Below are 18,891 nucleotides of genomic sequence, written 5' to 3' on the forward strand. Positions count from 1 at the left end.
AGGTAAAACGCACCAAGGATTTTCTCTTCATGTAACGTCGATTGTATGACGTGGCACGTCTCGTTCTGAAAGGCAGCAAAGTGCTGACGTGCTCTGCAGCGTTTTAATAAAGTAAAAGCTTCAAGTGAAATGTGGCACTAATGAAGAACCCCTTCCTGCGGGATGCCAACGTGCCCTCAATCACTTTCATTGCAAATTGCAGCGCAATGCTAAAGAAGCCTTAAAACAATCATTGCAAACCACAAATTTGGCTTCAAACCCTTACTTCTACTTGAACTCTTGTCTTAAATCCTTGCTGCCAAACTTAATGTATGTTTGCCGTGCCTGTGCTTTGTGTCTGACCGTCGACATGCAAATGTTTATTCTTGAAGAGCAACAACAATTGAGTGTGTGACAGCTGGTCGTCGCCGACGTGACACAATAGCGGAAACGTACAAGCATTGGCCAGAAAACAAATCATTTGCACATTTTTATATTGCTGCCAGAAAACCAAGCGAGGCTTTTGCTGAACCCGATCGTTGAGGTCGCAACAGAAGGAAACCACGAAGTATCCTTGCGTTGTATACAGATGCACCGAGTGACATGATAGCAGTCATAAATCACATTTTTGGGACAATTCTATCACGAACTACTAGCAAACATATGTTAAAGTAATAGTAAAATGGAGAACAAGAGGATAAATAGGGATCTGTTATCATAGCAGTTTTTGAGATAACTATAGCCTAAAAATACAACGTAACAAGCTGTCGGTGGTCAGAGAGAGGAAAAAAACTCTTGAGTATTAGTTGCAGGCCCAACCAAATTAAAAATGTGCGACTAATAATCTGGAAAATCTGGTATTTAAGCACTGTTTTACAACCCTAAGCCTAGTTTGTAATCCCTCTTTTTAAACCTTATTCCCTGTTTGAAACTCTTAATTTCCAACCTTAACTCAATATTGATTCTCTAATTCCAATGCCCCTATCTCACTTTGAATTCCTAACCTAAAAATCCTAGAATACAATGCCTTACCTTTCTTGAAACCAGAATTTCTAACCCTTACCTTTCTTGAAACCATGATTTCTAACCCTTAACCTGTTTAAAACAATTAACTACCTTAACTACTTTGAAAGCCTCATCTCAATTAAGCCTTAGTGGGAAAACTCAGTTTAAAGTCTTAATCCTGTCCAAGAACCCTAATTTTAAACCCCAATCTTTTCATGCAAACCCCAGTTGAAACCCTGCCTTTAAATTCTAACATCAAGAATAACGACGATGATCATGGCAGCTAATAAGTGAGACGTAACATCATCCCGTTGATTTTGTTGGACTCGGTCCCTGAGTTTGTTTTGTTGTGGTCGTCATGGCAACCCAGCGTCTTTGTTCAAAACGGGAGGCGTATGACAGTGATGAATGCACCAACTGAAGAAGCCGTACCTCTCGGCCTCGACCGCTTCAATCACGAGCTGTGATTTATTATACACACAAAAATAAATCATCTATTCCAAATAATTGAGATTCCACATCGCCGCCATCTTGTTTGGGGGCAACACCTGTCGCACCTGCATGCCCAAACCAGAAATGGACGACAGCAGGAGTTGAGTCTGTGTTGTGGAGATAACAGACACAGCGCTTCCACTTTGTAGAAAGCAGCCAGTCTATTACGGCATTTCTTATTACCGTCACACAAACCCATGATTTTATTTTTGGTGGCACCACTAGGTTGTCCAAGATTGCCTACATTTTTAGTCCACTGTTATAGTTTCTATACTAGTAGTGTTTTTGTTAAGCAACAAAGACACCTCTTGCTTTTGAGTTTAGTAACGTTACACATTTTGTCATTCAACAAAATAGTTGGGTCAGTAGCAAAGAGGTTGTTTTTCATAGGTGGTAAAAATGCTCTTTGAGTGTCTTTGATGTCACTTTTGTTGGGAGCCAGAAGTTATATATACAACAGGTACACTGCTTGTCAATTCACAAATTTGCACATATTTGATGGACACAATGCTATGCAGTTTTGTCATATTTCCACGTTAGTTTTTGATTAGTAAGAATCCCATGTGTCTTTGAAGCGGATCCATTTGCCGTTTTGATCGAGTGCAGCGTTCGCCACTGGAGAATTTTGTTAAACTGCGTCGTGAATCTCATAATGCATTGGTAATGTAGTCTCCTGCTAATTATGTTAGTGGCTTCACTTGATTCTTATTGATTTTATTCATCATGATTAAACGCCCCAAAAGGGTCCCTAGAGTGGTTTCTTGCCAGGAGCTCAAAGCTGCTACTGTTCATCACAGCACATGTGATGACACACACACACACACGTGCCTACACATTCCCCCATGAGTCAGGTAACATTAGCTCGACATTTCCCGCACCTGTCACCTGACCTGCATGGAATTCATATGCCACCTCAGGATTACGAATACTGACCACAGATGAGAATACTACAAACTTCTAACATGCTACATCAAAGACACGCCAATTTAGTTCCTGCTCTCATACCTTTATGTGGCAGCCAGTTATTTTGTCACTCATGACCTCCCAGTAAGACAGGAACATGTCACTTTATCCTGTTATCCACTATTGCTAGTGCCTATTTGTCTTTGATGAGCAAATCAGCACAATTCAACCTTTCCATTGATTGAGATAAAAGATTAGAAGCAATGTCTTATCCAACCTGTTTAATATTTATGTCTGACTGAAATTGTATTATTGATGATTGACAATAGCAACACACCCTGTCTCTTGTAGGAAAAAAAAGCACGATGTATTTTTATTTTAACAATACATGGTAGTACATCTTTGAGTAGCAAAGTTATGTGATCATTGAGGAGTGACCTTTTTTAGTAAATTATTTTATCAAATAAGTGGATCCGGTGGTGCTGCAGTGGTCTGAGTGCCCCACTGCTGTTGTGGTGGTCTGGGTCTGAATCCTGCATGTGTGGTTTACACCAGGAAGGTGTAAAAGTCTACCAAATAACAGGCAATTTTACAGTTTTTTATGATCGCAGTTGTGTCTCTTTTTCGATTAATGATTGTCTTGTGTTTGCGTTTAAAACAATTCCAAATCATGGTAATGGAGCATATCTTCTTGGCAAATATAATTTGTGTGTGTCGCAACTTTGAGTGATAATTCCTTGTCTTTGACTTTAATAACCAGATTGCACTTTTTTAATGAGGAATTTAAATAAATGCCTTGTCCTGGATTTGAACAGAAGTTACGTTCGGTGTCTTTGAGCATCTGGATGCTCTCTGGAAGTTGAATCCAACCCAGAATAGTAAACCCAGACATGGCAATTGTCGATGCGCTAACTGCTCTGACCTGGCTGGCCCTCTTCCAACATGGCCGCTTGCCTCCCCTCCACTTGACCGCGCGGTCAGGGGTGCGTTTTTGTGTGTGGGCTGCGATGTGCAAAAAAAAAAGAAAAGTCTAGCCATTAAAACCTTCCACTCAGCACTCATTCTTCGTCGTCTTGATCCCTTTTTTGTCTTAAAGCAGCATGGATGCCTTTTTTCTATGTCAGTTTCAAGAAGCTTCCATCAATGTGCTGAGAAGCTGAAACCAATCGGAAAGCTCCAAATAGATCAACTCATTGACTGCCATTGAAAGATGAGAGACAGCCAGTTCAAATGCGTTGGACGTCTCTCGCTATCAATGGCAGAGAATGCATTAACAACAAAGATTGACTTTATTAAGCATTTCTACCAGACAGCCACTCATTAATAATCGTAAGCGTCCAATCGTTGTCTCACCAAAAGACCCCATCGATCCTTTTAGCTAATGAGCTCATCAATGTGAGCCAAATGATGAGCTGAGCAGCAAGTGCTCATCTTGACCCCTGGCGATATGTACTAAAGTACATTGCTGTAAAAAAAAAAAAAGTATTTGCTCCCTTCTCAAAAGCTTATCATTTTGCTTTTTTTTTTTTTTTTACACTTTATGGTCTCCAAGCAATTGTTTATAAAGAGAACCCAAGGACACAGAAAATGCAGTTTTTCAATGGCGACTATTTATGAAGGCGGTAAAAAAAATATTGCGTCTGTGTGAAAGGAGGCTAAACTATGTTTGCATACAAATATAATGCAAATTGACAAAAAAACTTGAATTTTTATTTATTTTCCATAATAACAAAAAAAACATTCATTCGGGATGCCTGCCAATAAATATTTTGTATTTACTATTTCCATAGTTAATTTAAGAAAGGGCTTTTTTTCAAACTAATGGTTTATCATTATTATTTGTCTAAAACAAGATAAAGCGATGTTAAAACTTTCCTTGTGATGAATTGCAGTACACAAGTGAAGTTGCATTGCCTTGCCAATGTACACCCCAAAAGTCAAATATTTTAATCAAACAAGTTCAAATAGAACTATAACCACCCGGCTACTTATACATCCCTAGAATTTACCTACTAAATTTCATTCCAATCCGTCCTCAAATAATGGAGAAATAAGAATTTAAGTTAGTGTCCTCACCAAGAATAACAATGTGAGTAAGATTTGCAGCCCTCCCTCTGGGTGGTTTAAAAAGAAAACAAATCAACCTTTTCTAAAAGATCTAGAACTTCTAATCTCCTCTTGAAAAAAACGAAGACGATTATCAGATCCTTTCCTGTTCCTTGTTGTCTTGCTCTGCCAGACCAGTTCGCACCACCTTCTCCTAGTCCTCCTTGTCCATCTTCGTCATCTCCAACCTAACTTTTTGTCATGAACAGACAAGCTCTACGTTGAAGCCCCTCCCTGCCCTCCAACTTTATCTCCTCACGTTGGCGTGTTATGGCAGCAAAACTGACAAATGAGAGAGAGTCTAAAGCAAACAACCGTCCGTCACCAGGTTTCGTGTTTGGGAACGAAAGACTGCTTTTCTCACTCGGTCTTATCTTGAAAGGCACAACCTTCGTAACTATGGATTCTTTTTCATGGAGGAGTGCATTTCTTTTAACCGTTAAAAATAACGCTCAATGGCATCTTTATATTGGTTGTTTCCAATTTTCCACAGTATACTATTAATGATTCAATTCATTTTAGGTGGTTTCAAGTTACCTCCATTTTTGGAACCGCTTTATCCTCACTAAGGTCGCAGGGGGTGCTGGAGCCTATCCCAGCTGACTTCGGGCCAGAGGCAGGGGAACACCCTGAATTGGTGGCCAGCCAATCGCAGGGCACAAGGAGACAAACAACCATTCACGCTCACATTCATACCTAGGTGCAATTTAGAGTGTCCAACCAGCATACCATGCATGTCTTTGTAATGTGGGAGGAAACTGGAGTACCCAGAGAAAGCCCACGCAGACCAGGGAAGAACATGCAAACTCCACACAGGTGGGCCGACCTGATTTGAATCCAGGACCCCCAGTGTGAGGCTGACGCGCTAACCACTCAGCCACTGGGCCTCCCATGGTTTCAAGTTATTTTCCTCATGTTTAAATTTTTGGTTATATTATCATTTTTACAAAGTACTGCTAAAACTAATTCAGAGCAAACTCAATGGGATTCATTTGGGATTTTTTTTCAAATTGCTATTTTTTTCAATGAAGCCGGTTTGATCAACGCAATGTTCCCTCGGCCAACCGTCTCCTAATTTTGGACCAATTCTGACCTGAAGCAATTCCTCAAGTTGATTGGGAGTGTGTGCATGTGTCAGGGTATCACACTAAAGGCTTTTGGGGAATTCTTCCTCCTGACTTGGCGCGGTGAATAAGTGTGATAATGAAGATAATGGTGGCAGGGGGGAGGGGCAGCAGTGGTGGCATTGGGGGAGTTGAAGTGTGTGTGTGTGTGTGTGGGGGGGGGGGGGGGGTGCTCAGGGGTGGGGGCTCTTTGTAGCAATTCCATCTTATCTTATGATGTTCTCCAATAAATACTTAGTGTAAGATACCATCATCAATATCAACGTACCCGTACAAGATGAACTCAGTCACTGCTATTGTCAGATAGATAGACATTAAATCAATTTTAACTGAGATGGCTGGTATTGAATGATCATGTTTTAGTGCCACTGAGGATGACAAAAATCCAATCCATTTGGACTGGGAGTGTTAGATCACTGCCAGTCCCTCCCAGTCCAAATGGATTGGGCACGTATCATTGTCATTGGCATCCAATTAGTTAATTTTTGGAAGAACATGAAATCCATTGGAAGGTTGCTTTGTTCCAGTACCCCCAGCAACCCCTGTGAGGATAAGTGGTAGGGAAAATTAATGAATGAATTATATGCAGTGGATACTCACATAGTCTTGGCTTGGTACCTATTTGGATAATTTTTTTAAAATCGATATTTTGTCAATTGAAAACACTTTAAAATAAAAATAATCTTTTTCTTTTTTTTTCTTTTATGGAGGAAACCAACGTTAAGAAAGCTTTTATTAGCACCTACACAAAGCTTTAGGAACATCGGAAAGTTTTAATCATAAAACAAAAGATTAATAATTCTAATAATAACAACTATTTAATTCATGTTTAAAAATGACATCCCCAGATCTAAACCCAAAAAACCCTGAACTGCAGTATGTGATATGTAATAAGTCAATGTTGAAGTATGACAACTCCTCGCCCCCCGTCTATTTATACTCGCCCGCCTCACTTGGGGAGTCTGAGCGGTTTGTCCGTGTTGCCGTGGTAACCGGTCACCGTTATTTGTTCCAATTAGCTTGAAATAAGGAGCTAAGCTAAGTAGCGTGCACGTGTCAGTGGACTGTAATTTCTCAACTGTTGCTTTGCGTCACAGCTCTGGACGCGCTTGAACTCTGATGAACTTTGACAATCATGCGCACCCACCCCCCCCACTCATGCATACACACACATTCCAGGACCCCTACCCCCAACCGTCCCCCACTCCATTGAAAAGTTGTAGGTTTGTTTACGAGAACCCCAGTTTGGGTCTTTGCCGCGTTGGCGAGCACCCAGTGAATGAAAGCTTCACCGGCCCCTCCTCCTTCTATTCGTTAAAAGAGGCCCCGCCTCCTCCCCCCCAATGTATTCGCCCAGGTCTCGTTCACTCGGTGAGTAGTCTCTTTCATTTCCTAGTTTGCCACCTCCTTTTTGAGCTTTTTTTTGCTCCAGAAAATGCCTGCAATTCTGCACTTCATTTCACTCAGGCTTGGAATTTGGCACTGAAGCCTTTTGGAGTGCAAGGTGCTGCGTATTCAACAATGGCATTTCTTGATGACAACCCAGTGAGTACTGACTAATGTCCCAGATTGCTACACAAAGTGGTTTGTCCCTGTGGTGTTGCCATATGAATTCCACATTTGAATCTTGTTTTTTCTTTCTTTCACTACCACTACCAAGGGCAGCCTGGCGGATGAGTGGTTAGCGCGTTGGCCTCAAAGTGAGGGACCTGGGTTCAAATCCAGGTCGGTCCACCTGTGTGGAGTTTGCATGTTCTCTCTGGGCCTGTGTGGGTTTTCTCCGGGTACTGCGGGTTCCTCCCACATTACAAAGATGTACATGTTAGGCTGATTGTACACTCTAAATTGCCCCTAGGTATGAGTGTGAGCATGAATAGTTGTTTGTCTCCTTGTGCCCTGCGATTGGCTGGCCACCAATTCAGGTTGTCACCCGCCTCTGGTCCGAAGTCAGTTGAGATACGCTCCAGCACCTCCCCCTCAACTTTATCATTCACCCCCCCCAAATATTATTTTGCAAAAGAAACATGGAATATTTTTTGTGAAATATTCTCCCAAAAATAAATTCTCCATTTATCAAGTTAATAACTCTGTTTAATAATATTATTGCTAAAAATACAATTGTTTTCTTAAAAATCTTTAAACTCTTTTTTGTCAAAGAAATCAGCAAAATGTATACTAGATATGATTTGGTTTCTCAGAATTATATACCCCCCAAAATATTTGGTATTTTTCTAGAAAATATCACATTCATTAATATTTAAAAATAAAACAGTAAAAAGAAAATATACAATTTTCCTGCAAAATACAATATTATATATTCTAAAAGAAAACTACAAAACTAAACTAGTATATAAAAAGTGACACTTTTTGCGGGTAATACAATATTACTCTTATTATTTTTGTGGTTTACCGTAACGGGCCCCTTGAGGGCTCTCCAGCGGGCATGTCGTCATTGTTTGTGTTGTCGTTACCTCCACCAAGGCCTCCCTAGCGTTGTTTGCTGATATTTAGCTTCGGATGCCAAGAATGCGCCGGAAGAAAACAAGTTCTTTCACAGGCGAACTGGGCTAAGTGGGGGGGGGGGGGGGGGGGGGTGACGCCTTGCGTGGTGGGCGATCTTTTTTCGGGCTGGCAATCCAGTCCTCGGCCATTGTGGGGCGTCCACGGCGCATTAAGGCGCCTTTACATCCAGCGCACAAAGACGGGCACATCCTGGGACGCCTCACACTGGGGGATGAACGTGATGATGTCATCGTTTGGCGCAAGCTCGCCCTCTTTCCTGGATTCGATTTTAGGGTTACAATCTTGTTGAGCGCCGGTGACAGAAATGGACGTCGAATCTGATGGGTGTCCAATCCGTTTTGACTAAGTTGGAAGCAACCCAATCAAAACGGATTGGACAACAATCACCATCAGCAGCTCTGAAACATAATCATCCACTGATGATACTTTTGGCTCACTTAAAGCGTTATATGTAATATTCACTCATTTTCCATTGCTTCATAAATAAGGGTCACAGCGGGGTGCTGGAGCCTCTCCCAGCTGACTTTGGTCATGAGGCGGGGCACACCTTGAATTGGTGGCCAGCCAATCGCAGGGCACAAGGAGACAAACAAACATTCATGCTCACACTTGTACTTTGGGACAATTTAGAGTGTTCAACCAGCCTACCCTGCATGTTTTTGGGATGTGGGAGGAAACCGGAGTACCCGGAGACAACCCATGCAGGCCCGCGGAGTAATAGTTACAGAAGTAGAGAACCAAAATGGCATTGGGGGTCTCCCCATTTCATATTCTAGTCACTAGCTACCTTTCAAATAACACAATAATTGTGATTTTAAATATATATCTATATCTATATATATATCTATATATATATATAGATATATATATATATATATATATATATATATATATATATATATATATATTCTAAGAAATATATATATAAATTTTATCCTTTTTTAATGTTTTTTTCAAATATTAAAAAAAAAAAAAAATTTAATCACAATGCTAATTTTGTTGTTTGAAAGCTAGCTATATATATATACATATATACATATATATATATATATATATATATATATATATATATATATATATACGTATACATATATATATATATATATATATATATATATATATACATATACATATATATATATAGTTACATATAGTTAGTTTTTTTGTTGAAAAATCAACATTTATTGCATTTGAACAGGTGGTTTATGAGAATATATTGTCACTACGTTAGTTATTAAATTCGCTTTCTTCACTACATTATCACATATTGGCAATAGTTTATCAGACATGTATCGCCGATAAGACTTGTTATCGTAACAGGACGAGGTGGATTTAGCTTTTATGAACTCCATCGCTCAGCTTGAATGGTGCCTTTGTTTGAGGGGGGGCAGAGAAGGGGGGGATCGGTTGTAAATCGGTCGCTGATCTTTGAGGGTGAGTCTCGAGTCTCAGTAGATTCCGGGAGGCTACGCGGCTAATGATCAGCTGCCTCCTACGGCGCTTCTGGGAATTTTGCCGCCGTTGTTCCTTTAAATGTCGACACGCCGGACATTAAAGTCCACTGGATGCTAGGTTCGGCCAGGACCATTTGACATGAACATTAGAGCCACTGGTGAGAAGATTTTAACTTTTGCTGTTGCCTCCGGATTATTATTTAGTGAGGTCACACGCAGAGGGCAGGGTGAGTTCAGCTGGTTTTCACTTTCACTTGAATGACTTTTCCTCGCGTCTTTTGCTCATTTTACAGATTGTGATATGAACTCATAAGTTTTATTTTTTGTCTTTTTATTGAACACAATGTGCTCAACAGCAAAGTCAAAAACGTGAATATTGAACCCAAAGCTTTATGAAGAAAAAAAAATAGAAGGAAATGTTGAAATATTACATGAATGCTGAGCAAATATTACAAAAAAATGTGTAAGATATAAAAACAAAAGGAATATACTCAGATTATAGTAAAATGACAAAAAACTCTCCCCAAAACTCAAAAATCCAAATAAAAATGGAAATTCAAGATATTAAACTATTTAAAACATTTTACGATATCATAGAATTTAATATTAGGAAATTTTACATGACAAAGTCACAAAGAAAAAAGTAAAAAAAATGAATTTGAAATAGAGCATTAAACAAAAATACATTGACGACTATTGTAAAAAGTTGTATTCAAAAGAAATGTGAAAAAATACAAGAAAAGTCAAATATTAGAAAATGATATGGAAATTCTTTAAACAAAAACTACATAAAAAATATTCCTGAAGGCAACAGTTTTAGAAAAAAAATTAGAGCAGGCAAAAAAAGTAAAACAAATTTCAATGAAAATACACAAATATTCAAAGTTGAAATCCAAAAGTACTTTCAAAGAATTAAAAAACAAAATGAAAAAAAAGTAATACAAAACATAACTTAGAAGATGAAATTCAGGAAAATTCAGCAAATCAAAAGGGGACAACAAAAATTAAAAGCAATCATCTATGCAAATATTTGTCATGTTTGTTGCATATTTTCTAGATAATGCTTTGGAAATAAGCAATAAATAACAATAAACACAGTTAAAATCTAAATAAAAAAGATATACACCTGCTTGGGAAATAAATCACCTGATTTTTTTTTTTTTGCTTTCTAGAAAGCAAACTTGAACTTGACAAAACCATTTTTGACAATCCTACAAATACGACTAACAGGAAGAGCGTTAAATTTGGGCTTTTGCATTGTTCTGGAGTTCAAATGGCGAGACGATGGCTTTAATTGCCCTTTTCTCTTTTTGATGGACATCAGAGGCGTTCCTTCGCAAGAACTCACCGAGCTGTCTGTCAAAATAAATTCGCCAATGAATCAAAAGAGGAAACAAGGACTTGGCGTGAGAGAAAAGGACACCGTTGCGTTTTTCTTTTTTCTTTGTCGCTGTGTGTTTTTGTTCTTCTCCTTCGCACGTAATCAATCAGTTCCTTTTCATGCTTCTTTTTTTTTTTTTTTCATTCCCGTGGAACAAAAGGTTTGATTTGGACCTCCTCCTTCCGCTCGGCAGCGGCGGTAGCGGGTCCGATGCAATATCCATTTTCATTACAAAGATGGCTGCCAGACAAAAAATAAAAAAAATCAAAGGCAATTGGACGGCTGAAGGACAATCAAACAGCCGACACCGTCTCGAGGGTTCCAGTTGCACCCATCACGTACCTTTTTCAACATTATTACTTTTTTTTTTCACCCATTTAGGGTTTTATGACCCCTTTTCATATTTTAGATGAAAAATTATGTGGGAATCTGAAATTCTTAAATGTTTTGAAAAATATTTTAATATTATAACTCAAGTAAGACAGCTCAGCAATAAGGTAAAATATTGGAAATTACAATGTCAATGCAAAGAAAATATGAACTTTTTTTTTACCAAAGAGCCTAAAAAAATATCAAATAAATATTGTACTAAAATGGCAAAATGAAAGACAAAAATCTGAACAAAACTATAAAATGAAGCATAAAAGGTAGCTAAAATTAATTAAAAAGACATCTATTTAAAAAAAATATTGGTTTAATGAAAACAAACAAGTTTATTTTTAAAAAGTGAAAAAAAAAAGAGCAATTTTAGATAAAAAACAAAAAATGTTGGATGGGATGTCATGCTTTTTTGCCTGTTTCTTATTTAATGTACAAACACTTGAGGATAATGCAAAAAGGACACCTTGCATATATCTTTTTGTTGTATTTCTGTGACCATATGTCTCAAATATATCATTTTCGTGCTTAAATATGACTTTTAGTTCAATGATATTGTTATTCAATTCACAAATAGTAGACTTAGCTTGTCCAACATAGCATTTTTGAGCTCACAAATATCCATTTTCTGACAGTACATGGCATTTTAGGGCAAAGTATGGCATTTTTTGTGGTTAAACAGCTTTTAGTGATCAAATTGTTGCATTTTTGGGGGGCCAAAATACAACATTTTGCACAATTTTGTCAACTTTAACATTGTTGTTGTGCTGAAAGGGTGCGTAAGCGATTGAAAAATTGCTTCCAGGCCAACCCAATTAAAATTGATGGAACATTTATTGCCGTCAATCAGTATTTTCATGATCAATTTCCCTCCCACTGGTTAGCTCGCTGGCCTCACAGTTCTGGGGTGCAGGGTTCGATCCCAGGTCCATCCTCACCATGTGGAGTTTGCATGTTTTCCCCGGGCTTGCGTGGGTTTTCTCCGGGTACTCCGGTTTCCTTCCCCTGATCCCCTCTATGCCCAAATAAAGTACTTGTTATCATACTTTGGAGACCCAAAAACCAGCATACTGCTAAAGTCCACAACAATAAATGTCTTTTTACAAAGTGAGACCTTGAATGCAACATTCCCCCAAAACGCCTCACAGACGTGTTTGTGACCCCTTAAAGGAGTCGGTACGTCTCAGCAACGCGTATCGGGGGCAGCGACGACGTCTGCTGCGATAACGGCAGATAACTCTGACACCCCTATTGGCTTCCCGACATGGAGCATGCCAGGAATCTGGCGTGCAAATCAACACAGACCATGTGGCGGTCCGCCCACTTGGGCCTGTCGCGATAACAGATTTTAAGAGGCCATGTATTGTCTCATAAAATTATTGCCGATATGCGATATTCTAACCTCCACATTCTGTAAAAAATGTTATTGAGGTGTCATGTTTTACTGCCATGGAGCTTGTAGCGATTAGAGTAGAATCTGAAATATGTCGGTCTAACTACATTATGCATTTGCATGTTGACATCACATGCTTTTATTTTGAACCTTTTTTTAGTACGTGCGCTTAGCTGTTGAATGTCAACTTTACATTCTGTAAAAAATACTTTATTGAGGGATCATGTTTTATTGCCATTGGGCTTGTAGCGATCAGAGTAGATACTGAAATATGTCAGTCTAACTACATTATGCATTTGCATGTTGACATCACATGCTTTTATTTTGAACCGTTTTTTGTGTGCGCTAAGCTGTTAAACGTCAACTTTACATTCTGTAAAAATTACGTTATTGAGGGATCATGTTTTATTGCCATTGAGCTTGTAGCAATTAGAGTAGAATCTGAAATATGTCAGTAACTACATTATGCATTTGCATGTTGACATCACATGCTTTTATTTTGAACCGTTTTTTTGTGTGCGCTAAGCTGTTAAACGTCATCCTTACATTCTGTAAAAAAATACGTTATTGAGGGATCATGTTTTATTGCCGTTGAACTTGTAGCGATTGAGTGGTTACTGCCAGGCCTCCTAGTCAAATTGGTTTGGACATCTATATAGCAGTCAATGCGTTAATACTTCAAAATAAATGAATACATTTTAAAAATCTCATTTTTTTTACCCAATTCCGATCGTCTGAAAATGGCTTCTGGGCCATCTCTAATATGCAATGACCATCCTTATTTTAATTCTATTATAAGAGTATGTATGCTGCTGTTTTGGTTTGCAACTATTCGCTAGTATTTTAAACGGAGTGTAAGTAAGTCTAGGCATATTGCCCTGCCGAACTTTTTGGGCCGTAAAGCTTGGCCGACGGCAACTTTACAAGAAAGAAAAACACCCGCACTGGCTTTTAATCACCGCCGTTAAAATTAATGCCGCCTGCCATTTTACGGCCAGGACGCGGACACCGTTTTGGCCGGCGATGCTCGACAGAAAGATGAGGGAGGTTGAAGTGGAGTCTTGTTAAGCACAGATACTTCACTTTTCTGCTGAAATATACATTTTAACAAGCGGTCAGTGGCAGTGAAACATGATCCCTCCATGCAGGCTTTTAAAACTAAAAGAGATTTTATGTCTATAACTGTCAGTGAAAGAGTTAAAGGCTACAAGCTAAAAAATATTTCAAAGGTATACTACAGAAAAAATATTTACAGTTCTATATACCGTATATTTATAGTTTAACAAGTGAAACAAACTTAGGAGAGCATGAAAGTCAAGAAAATCACAATCAAGAGAGCTCATTGGACTATTTTTTACATTGGTTTATTGATCAGAACCAATTGTGTACAAGTAATCTCTTGTTGCTGCTCAACCATATGTGTCAACCTCGGCCAGTTGCTCCCCTTATTAATGATTGCAATTCCCCTTAAGTGATAATAAACAGTACTAATTCAACCTGGCACATATTTACTCACATATGGCGCACTTAAAAGTCTCAAATTTTCCGCAAAGTCAACAGAGTGCCCAATCGATCCATCTTTTTGTATGCACTTAATTCAAGATTCTGTAAATGTCGCTGTATGACGCTGACAGCTTGGCTTTCTGGGTACATTGCTTGCTGACGCGCTATATTTATTTATTTCGTGAAGAGGCAGAAGTGACTGCTCAAAGCATGACAACATTGGCAATTGACGATGACGTTTTCGTCTGCTACCAGTGACCGAGACGATCTGGATTAGAGCCGAAATGGAGAAGACGACTTCGTTTTTTACAAAAAACATTTTTCTCACGTACAAAAGTTGTTAATGATAAAAAACAATATGGGAAAACATAATTTGAAAGGTATGGCTTAACTGATTTGGCAGAAAATGAAAAGGTTTTCACTAATAACCCTCTGATATGGCTTTAATCTTGTATAGCGTCAAATTTGGGGTAAAACTTTTTTGGGGGATGTGCTATTTTTTTCACTCTTAATACATTTCCGATGTATCGGATCGGGACTCGGTATCGGCAGATCCACAAAATTTGTTAACCAGCAAAAATAAATCCATACTTGAAGGATTAGCAGTTTTGGGCCTCCAATACAAACCTCCAGTGCTCTATGACATCATTTTCTATCCACCAATAATTTACTTTTGTGGCCTTTTCTTCTTCTTTTTTTTCGCCTGAGAGGCAGCGATGATAACCCTTGGCCTGATTTTGAATTCCATTAGGCGCGCCGGACCTTTAATTACCACGACGGGGGTGCACCAGTGGGGATGTGCCATTGATGCCAGAGCATGAAAGAGCAACGTAAATGTCAGACGCTCTCCCTTCGGGAGGCGTAAATTCTGAGCAAATACATTTAATTTGGAAACGGGATAAGGAGTACGAGGCAATGAAACAAGTGAAAAGTTTCCAGCATTGAAGATAATTGTCTTCTAAATTACTACTTTTCGTCTTGGAGGAACTTTGGCTTGAGGTTTTAACTTAAACTAAAATTTTGTTCTTTCTTGCTGGATAACTTTTCAATGACAATTTCTTTTTAAATTGAAATTCTGTGACCGTTGTCTTCATAATGTTCAGATAATTAATAGATTTTTTGTTATTTTGCTTAATGTAAACTTTGTCCTTCATAAGAACTATAAAGTTATGCTTTTATTATGATTTTTATGTAGAGTAAAAATACTATTTTTTTCCTAAAATTACAACTTTTTAACGATAAATATACAACCTTTTTCCAGAAAATTACATTTATCTTAAAAACAACAACTTTGATATATGTTTTTCTTGTTTATTTTTAAAAAATACATATTTTTTCTTGCTTAAAATGCATCACCTTTGTGCTAAAAACCCTTGAACATTTTCTTTATATTATTACATTAAATAGTATACATTATATACTATTTTCACATTAATTATACGTTCAAAAATGACTTTGATTTACTCCTAAAAAAAGGTTACTTTTTTCCCCGCAATCAAGTTATACATGTTAAGATGATGGTTTTGTCCTCTTAGTGATAGTACATTTTTTTTCTTTTTGGTAATAAAAACCTGGTTTCCATTATTAAATGACACATTTTATCAAGTTAAAAAAACATATTTCCCTATAAAAATGACTTGTATATTATAAGGCCCCCTCTATTTTATCTTTATGATTCTTTTTGCTATAAGATCACAACTTTGTCTTCAAATGTGACGACCTCTGCCAATCAAAGAATGGAAGTAGAAATCAAACCGAAAGAGCCAATTTGAGGGGTGTCCACCAAAAACCTCCGCAATCAAGGCCACCCCAAGTTCTCCTGGCCCGTCGCCATCCAAGCAGATCGCGGAGCGCTCGCACGCACTCGACCTGGATGGCGACGCTGATCTCCGCGTTGCCGTGGTAACGCGCTGGCAGTCGCTGTGAGAGGCTTCGCTCCTCTGATTTAGTGGCTGCCATCTGGACTTAGATTGATTTTCTTAAAATAAAAGAACGACAGATCAGCTCGTTACCTTGACGATGTTTCAGACCTTTAAAGCAACAGGCGGCCCTAACCTCATTTTCACTTTGTGTAGCGCAAGTGTTTGTTGTTACATCAGGGAACACACGGGATGTCTATCGTTTAGAATTGGACATTTTAGAGTCATAATGAAATTTCCCAATTGTCAGATCACTACCAAATAGTATCCAATGCTAGCGTCCTACTAAAGAGACCAGAAAAGGCTAAATTATAAGCACATGTTTTGATGATTCAGCATGGCCGTCAAGTCTGATGACTCCACCAAATATTATATTTTTCACTTTTTTCATAGTTTGCGACTAATACTCAAGTGCGACTTATACATGTTTTTTCCTCTCTGAGCCCTGAAAGCCTGTTATGTTGGTTTTTTAATGCTATAATTATCAAAAAAAATGTAAATGTTATATTTACAGGTCTCTATTTGGCCTGTTGTTCCCCGTCGAACTATTTTTACTTTAAAGTATGTTTTTTCATGGTTTCTGATCAAATTTTAAAAACAAAATGCCCTCCCTAAAATTTTACTTGAACTCACGCCAGTGCGACTTATAGTCCTAAAATACGGTACATAAAAAAACCCATCTCAGCTGATGATTATTTTGAAAATTCAACCCCTAAATACAGAATTTGGGAGGGATGTCTATGATAGACCCACATTTTTTTAAATGAAGTTACACCTGAACATTTTGGGGGCATTTTGAATATTTTCAGGGGTCCTTCAATTTGTTGAAAATTCAGCCCCTTAACTTGTTACATGAAATATGGTGGACACTTCTACCTTAAGTAGACGCACAAAAGTCTTTGAAGCTATGACTGAAAACATGCGAGGTTGCCCATTGTTGTTTGAATTGAATTATTAGACAATTAAATGCTTAAAGCCAGTTACACATAAAAAATGTGGTAGGCATGTTAATCAAAAGTAGACATGTATCATATTTAAAGCCACAAAAAGCCATTCAGCCATGCTTTAAACTTCTGTTTTAAAGTAATGATTTTGTGATAATTTTTCCCCCATTTGAACCATTTGATATTTAATTATTGTGTATTCAAACATCACATTGTTTTAGTCCAAGTGCATTCTACCCACAAGCAGCAGCTATAATGAAAGCTTGTATTGATTTTTAAATGCAACTTTTTTGTGATGTTTCTTTTTTTTATTGCTCTATTTGCAGCTTAACCATGATGATTTTTTTTATTTTTATTGATGGACGCATTAGTGAGGAACGCACTTCAGAGCTTGAGTAGTCGATTGCAAGTTGTCGAAGGAACGCCACGTGCTGGTGATGTCACTTTTTGTTGCAAATCTCCTCGTTTGCCTTTTCAAATTAACCTCCCGGGATTGTATTTGTTTGATAATGATCTTTGTTGGAACAAAAGGCATTGTTAGCTTTTCCCCATGTTTTGTGCTGCGTCCTTGCTTTTCTCTATGTTTTGACATCTTTCTGCTCGATCACACCGCATGTGTCCTCATCACTCGAGGAACCGTCTCGATTTGATTGTCGGAACTTATATTTAGCTCAGGAGCGTTATTATTTGATTTTTGAGGGCTTGTTGCCAGGTTTTTCCCAATTGTTGACAAATCCGTTTTTATTCAGACCATTTAAGATAGCAAATCGTTTTTCTTAGTTATTTTATATATTGATATATGAATTTTTATTTTGTTGTATTTTGATACTCATGGGTATTCCTTTTAAAAATGTTTTTTCAAATATATTTATTTAATTCTGGATTCCAGGAGTTAAGGCTTTTTCCTTTAGCGCTAATTAGCCTATTGGTTTTTTAGATATTATTCGAGATATACTCTCAAAAGTTTTTAATTATTATTAGCTTTTTATTACTGTTATCTAAGGAAATCATCTTTTCTTGGACTTGAGCATAGTGTTGCTATTTAAGTACCTTGGCATTGTAATTAAATTTCCTTTTGGGAGCTTTTACTTGCTTAATTTATACAATAATCTCATAATTATCATTCCTGCCACTCAATTAATTGTTTTGCTGTGATTAGTATCTTTGTCATGTATTTTATTCATGACATTTTTTCCTTCATTCATTCATGCCCTGCTTATCCTCATGATGGTCGTGGGGGTGCTGGAGCTTATCCCATCTAACTAGTGGGCAGACATGGTACACACCAGCCAATCGCATGTTTTTCTCCAACAATTAAAATACCTGTTTTGCGGCCACTTTCATTTAACATAGTTTTATTTATTTATTTTGATACTTTCAATTCATATACTCCTATCTTTTGGGTGGTTTAAATTATTTCTTCTTTTGTAGCCCACTTGCTGGAAGGCACTTTGACTGAGCCACAAAATAGCATAAAAAATGAAAGAATGGATTCTTATTTCACCATTTTGTGTCAGCTTCAACAAAGAGAGCGTTTTTCGACCAATTAACAAAGAGAAAAAAACATACTCTCTTGACAAAAGACTTTTTTTTTCCCTTTTACGACAGCTCAAACAATCATTAAATGCAATTTCTGGGGAAATAGAGGGAGGAAGGATTGCTCTGTTGGTCGATAAACTCCTACAAGTCACTTCGTATTGATTTGAGGCATTTCAAGGTCATTTCCTGTTGATATTGGGTGACATCCACTTGTTTTGGGAATTTTTCGAGCATTTTTTGGGGTCACC

General features: G+C 37.9%; 1 protein-coding gene across 1 annotated transcript in view; it reads left to right on the top strand.

Annotated features, from left to right (window-relative positions):
* Positions 1-18,891, top strand: part of sema5ba (sema domain, seven thrombospondin repeats (type 1 and type 1-like), transmembrane domain (TM) and short cytoplasmic domain, (semaphorin) 5Ba) — an 86,005-nt gene that overhangs the window by 5,900 nt on the left and 61,214 nt on the right. The gene's annotated exons all lie outside the window — the stretch shown is intronic.

This window comes from Stigmatopora argus, chromosome 13 (genome assembly GCF_051989625.1).
Source record: "Stigmatopora argus isolate UIUO_Sarg chromosome 13, RoL_Sarg_1.0, whole genome shotgun sequence".
NCBI classification, from domain to species: Eukaryota; Metazoa; Chordata; class Actinopteri; order Syngnathiformes; family Syngnathidae; genus Stigmatopora; species Stigmatopora argus.